The sequence below is a fragment of the Cyclopterus lumpus genome, chromosome 16 (assembly GCF_009769545.1).
Source record: "Cyclopterus lumpus isolate fCycLum1 chromosome 16, fCycLum1.pri, whole genome shotgun sequence".
In the NCBI taxonomy this organism is placed as follows: Eukaryota; Metazoa; Chordata; class Actinopteri; order Perciformes; family Cyclopteridae; genus Cyclopterus; species Cyclopterus lumpus.
Window position 1 is genome coordinate 14027711 of NC_046981.1, and position 6619 is coordinate 14034329.

The window sequence follows — 6619 nt, forward strand, 5'->3', positions numbered from 1 at the left end:
ACACGTACACACACACACACACACGCATGCACGCACACGCGCACACACGCGCACGCACACACACACTCACACACACTTGTTGCAGTACAGTAGGGTAGGCTCTCCTGTTCATGTTAACACTGCATGCTCACTGAATACAATTTGCATTTGACTAATTTAAAAAAAGGAAATGTGCCTTTTTTGTGGGTCGACTGTGATGGGGTTCGTTTTAATGTAATCATTTGCAGTTACCATTTGTAATAACCATGCGGCTTAAATCGCTTCTACCTTTTTCCATCCCACATAATCTAAAAGGGCGGGCGTACCGACACACTCACAGGCCGGTGTCGTAAAACTCTGAGGATGCACAAGGTCAGTCATTACAACCGGTGGTACATTCCCATGCACAAAGCAAGACAGGGACACAAACACGCGACAGTAAACACACAAACGAGTCAGACAGGAAGCAGAACAAACAGACCTCAGCAGAAGGTCGTGAATCAAGGTCATTTGTTTTGAGCAACAACGCTCTTTGTCCCTTCTGACAAAAAAGCGTTCCTGCATGCGAGTGTCAGAGGAACATGCAAAGAAACAAATAATTGCACGGCTTACTACATGGAGATTAAAAGACAGACAGAAAAAAAGAACACGCTTAAGGATAGGAAACACAGTCGGGCATTTTGCCAGGCAGACAGGAAGGCAGGTAGCAGGAACACAAAGTGAGACAGCAGACTGACAGTGAGACAGGCTTCAGGGAGGGAGACACAAATATATAGTCATACTGAAGACAGGCAGACAGGAGGGCTGGCTGTTGTCAGCATCAGTGACAACAGCAGCAGCAATGTAATTATAGGCTCTCTGATTAAAATCAATCTCATTTCTGCCACTCACAACACACTTTGCGTGCTTTAAAGATCTCTCCCTCTGACACTTCAGCTGGGGGGGTAAAGGGAGAAAGTCAAGGTGGCCAGATGGGCAGACATGGTAGCCATCGCAGTGGAAGTCGCACCGCTGTCTCAAATATCATTTCTGCTATGAAATTGTGTTCCTGTGATTTGTCTTTAGACCAGAATTGCCTCACACTGCTCTCGACATGGTGAACATGTTCTGATCACTGTATCTTTACATTGCAAAAACGTTATTCGCTGCTATATTAATGCAAAACTGTCAGGTAGGGCTATTTTTTTTGTTGATTCTTAATGGCACCGACTGACCACGGTGGCTCGACGGGAAAGATGGGAGAAAGGTCAGACGGCGTGTGCTCCCACTATTTGTGTGGGACCGGTATCCTCTATCTTTCAATTGTTATACTTATGTTAAGAAGTGCAGTTCTACTGCACACAGGCTGTGGCATCTTAAGGCTGCTGGCAGTACTCCGTCAGAACCGTCAGCCGGACTAATAGCTCCGCTAATCCCCATCCCTCCTGCTCCTTTCAGATGCAGGATTAGGGGGAGCTTTGTCTGACCGTTACTGTAACTTTACAAAACGGTCCATCGGACGATCACACCCACGTTGATCTTCTCTCCCTCGTTTTACATTCTTGACACAATACAACCAAGTGCAGCACAAAGAACGCCTTCGAGGAGGATCTGAAAATGTGTGTTGTTATCTGCACATTTAAACAATATCACATCCGCGTCCAGTTGGCTTTTCACGTCGCCTTCCAAGCGTGGCCGTTCAGAACCAGTACAAGTTTCAGAAAGTAAACTTATACATCAGTCAGACAACACGTCGCACAAGAAGCCGAAGCCGACCCTTACTGGTCTCCAACCTTCTCCCCTCTCCAGAGTTTAGGGGTTGGTTTTTGGCCAATGAGGTCAACCGGGCTCAGATAGAGTGGTCTTGCCTTAAACCTAGTGGGAAATTGTCTGGACACAGATTTGAAAAGAAATAACACAGGAATGTTGGTGACTGTTAAAACTAGCTGAATTTTGGGTGACAACCAGTTTACGGAACTATTCCAAAACTAAAATACTTCAACATGTCGCAGTTCCTAAGGATAACCCGTACCATTTTGCAGTAAAGTACAACGCGGTCAAAATGTAAAGTACTTTACACACACCACAGTGTTATTGGACACGTTTACAAGTGAGATGCCACCACAGTGAATACAGTTTATTTCACCCACCCTACCCATAATTACTTCAAATTAATCCTAAGAGCCGATGCTCATAGACATAGAGGTTTACAAATTGTTCATATAATAGACTTTTTTTCTCAGCTAAGAAGGGAGAAGACACGCGGAATGGAGGAGTGAGACAAAACAAAGACACACACACAAGTTCAGAAAAGACAGTTTGACAGAGAGGGAGAGAGAGAGAGAGAGAGAGAGAGAGAGAGAGGCGTCAGTGTGGAGAGGATTTATGAGTGGGGCTTGTCTGTTGGCTATGGGCCTGGTCCCTCTGTGGTCCACTCCTCTGTAATATTCACTGCTCCTCAGGCTCCCATGTGTCTGCCTGTGGCTGCAATGTACACACACACACACACACACTTACACGTACACAAATACTGTACAAACACGAGTCTATGCGGGCGCATATGCACTGCTCGCTCCAGAGGAATCCAGTCACTGTACAATTACCCTTTTGCTATGTCGTTGGGCACCTCTTTCTTTCTGTTTATCTCCCTCCCCCGATCGCAGAAGAAAACATGGCACGCAAAGACTGTTATGTCAAGGAATTGATCATTCGCAGGAAATATTATACAGTTGGATTTAGTAGAAATGGGATTGTTCTTTGAATAAGGGTTTCAAAGAGAAAAAACATTCAAACATAAAACCCAAAATGTGTGGAAGTATAAAAAACATCTATGTACGCCACCTAGGTTCTCTTATGTGCAGCCACGAAGAAGCGTGTTCCGTATGCTTCACAAGGCATCGTTGGAAGCCAAACATGTTTCGCTCGTTTCATATGGAAGTCGACCATGTTTACAACTTGACTTGGCGTTTTACCTGCAGATGTCTGACATAAGGTGACGGTTGGCTGTCACAGTTGCAAACACACTGTCAAAACACACTGAACAGTATTTGAAAACTCAAAAACACAGATACATATATGAATGTGCATTTAAGAGAAAATTGCATACACGTGTACACATAAATGCAAGTGCTTCAAACCTCAACAGCCGGAAAGACCTTAAACGTGTAATTATTTCTCTTTCATGGATACGTAAGCAGGTCACAGACTGCAGAGCGACACAAAGTCGAGCCTTTAGAGTCAGCGTTAAGTGTGACACATGTCCATGTTGACTCAAAGCAGTCATAGCAAGGGAGGAGTTAGCAAGGCAAGAGGGAGAGGAGGAGAGGAAGGAAGGAGTGAGGGAAGGAAGTGAAGAAGCAATGGATGCAAGGAGAAACATAAGCATCTTATGGAACTTTTAAAGGGTTTAGAGAGAGAAAGGCAGGGAGGGCAGAAGCATTTAAAAGTAAATCCCATCCGACGCTCTACTCTATAATGGGAGCAATGTTGGAGGAAACAGTGTGTTCAATTTCTATACAAATTAACGAACGTCAGTTAATTGTGAGTTAAAATGGGTGAAAAAAAAAACTTTATTATGAAAAATGTGCCTCTTCGCCAGTGAGGATAACAATGATTATAATGAGACTGTAACACGATGAAAATCAGTTAGAAACCATAGGGTTTAGGTGACGTTACAGTCAGGTTTTAAGTTGGATTAACGTTTTATTCAACAAGCACAAACATTTCAACAGTGCTCCAAATTCATGAACGGTCCGGTTGGTGCCAGAGGGCGCTCGGAATGACTATTTGCGAACACACCCAAAGAAAGAAGAACTGCCAGAGGAAAGGTTAGAGCTGGAGAAAGGAAGAGATGAGGGGGAGCTGGAGAGACGCACGAGGGGGTCAGGGACAGAAGAGTATATCTATGAGTGTTTGTGATGTGGGCTTCCACACGTTCAAAGACAGTGCATGAGGGATTTGACAATGCGAAAGACAGAGAAAAAAGGAATATGAAAACATCAGTGGCATCAAAACAACAAAAGGAAGAAAAAAAGTCAGAGGGACAACTGAGAGCAGAAGGATGAAGAAAAGTTTGGAAATAGCACATAAAAAGCAAAGACATGTGTGTGCGTGTGTGTGTGTGTGTGTGTGTGCGTGTGTGTGTGTGTGCTTGAGACTTCCCCCCCAGTAGAGTGTGTCCCAGGCAGCTGCCAGTAATGAACATCTCTCTGGCCAGGACACTTCTGGAGGACACTACAAGACAACCACAGCTCCCTAGCAAATGCATCATTCTTTCTGGGAGCAGTCTGGAACAGTTCATATATCTTCATGCAACTGTGATGCAACACAGGGTTTCATAGCAGTTTCACCTCGCCTGAAATTAGGACCACCAAAAAAAGCAACACATTTCTTATGAGCGAGAAAACAATAAATATTCGGAGAAAAATGGCAGAAACACAATTACATACAGGAAATATAATACCGGTATATTAAATGAGTAACCATTGTTGAGGCCGTCGTCTACTAACTAAATTGATCCTTATTAATCAGGATCAAAGAGGCTTACCACAGTTTCCAGCAGTAAATCCTTCAATGGATAAATGGAGTGTTTGATCACATAATTATTTTCTATTGGAATCCTGTGACATTTAATCTATTCAAATGTTCCGTTGGACAAATACAACACGGCATCGATTCCTTAATTTGTAAATGCATTAGATAATTTTGGTTTATATGTCATCGTCACGTGTTATCCAGAGTAGGAGAGTATATTTCAGATGTTTTTTTTACCGTTTCTTGGTCAAAAAAAACTTTTAGGCCAAAGGAATATATAGACAAGTAAAATGCCATAAACCAATAATATTCGTGCTTCCCTCCAACATTACATAATGGTGAAACCTGAGCAGAGATGTGAACGTGTGTTCTAACGAGAGAGAGGGCACTGTGTGTATGTGTGTGTGTGTGTGCGTGCGTGTGTGCTTGTGTGTGTGTGTGTGTGTGTGTGTGTGCGTGTGTGTGCGTGCGTGTGTGTGTGTGTGTGTGTGCGTGTGTGTGTTTGTGTGTGTGTATGTGTGTGTGTGTGTGCGTGTGTGTGTTTGCGTGTGTCTGTGTATGTGTGTGCGTGTGTGTGTGTGTGAGAGCATGTGTGTTTGCGTGTGTCTGTGTGTGTGTGTGTGTGTTTGTGTGTGTCTGTGTGTGCGTGTGCGTGTGTGTGTGTGTGTGTGTGTGTGTGCGCGTGAGCACATGTGTGAAGATGGGTTCACTTATGTAACAACCACAAGACACAGACAGTGGGAGGTTGAATTAGGAATTACAAATCGAGGAAGAGGGCAATAAAAAGAGAGACAATGAGACAGAAGGGAACCACAGACAGAACATTTTATACAGAAACATAAAAGAAAACCTTTGGTCCTCATAAATACCAAAATACAAGAAGAAACTGTTGATGTGGCCTGTAATAATGGAGCTGAAGTGCGAGAGGTGGATTCACAGACAGAAAGCCCTCGCAGTGAGTCTGTGCTCAGAAGTGGCCTTCTGTGATCCCTGCCACTTCCACACAGCATCAGGAAGGAGTGTGGCTCTGGCCGCCAGTCAGGCCGTCGCCATAGGGACCCAATTCAAAGAACCCGTGGCCAAACCATCTAAAAGATGTGGAAGGGGGGATTTGAAGATGCAAAGGCACAGCGGGAGTGTGGATTTAGTGCTTAAACACCCCATATGAGTGCTATCATCCTGCCCATTAATCAAAGCCCCCAGTTTCTCTTTACTTTCCCCGTGTTTTTGTCTACGTCTCTTTTTCCATTATCTGCATTTCTTTCCTTTCGTTGCTGACTTTGAAGTTGCTTAAGTGAGACGAGAATCCCACATTTTCTTTCTGAGTTATGTCTCTCTCTCTGTGTGTGTCTTGTTTCCCCCTTTAGATCACAGAGAAGAATTCAAAGTGTACTCTTAATGGCTTACATGTGTTTCGATTAAGAAGCTGGCATGCACTTCCCATTTTAATGGGCTTTCTGTGCTCTTAGTTCACTGCTGGGCTAGGTTATGTGCTGGGGATTTGGAGGTAAAGGCTTTTAATTGCCAGGCTATGGCAGGAATGTGGTTAGTCAGATGGCAGGAATGTGGCATGGCAGACACATATTTTTCTGCCTCATGTGTGGGCACAGATGCTCAAACGATATGGGAACCACATAATGTGATCAAACACTCTTCTTCTAAAAAAATTCTGTCCTTCGTCTATTCAAGAGGAGGATTTTGAATTAGCAGGATGAGCAGAACACACAGCCTTGAGATTGAGAACAGACATCTCAACACAGGAGTCCAGTCCACTAAAGAATAAATGACAACTGCAGTACTTTACCCCAAAGTGAGCTAATATCACACATGTCAAACATTAAGTGTGAATCTAAAGTGAGCTGAACTTACTTTAAGTTTAAACTACTTTGAGCTGAACTTACTTTAACTCAATTCATGCATCCCTTTGCAATAAAGGAGTAGTTGATCTCAAAGGGGGAACATTATAACATTAAACCTTTCTTAAAATAAATGTACTTTACATTTATAAAGTTGCTGATTTTCCTATTAAACATAAAATGGTCTTAATCACTAGTTTCAAGTCTTCTTAAATACAGCAGGATGTCAATTTTGTAAATTATGGTTCCATTTAGAGTTTAAAAAAGCAGGA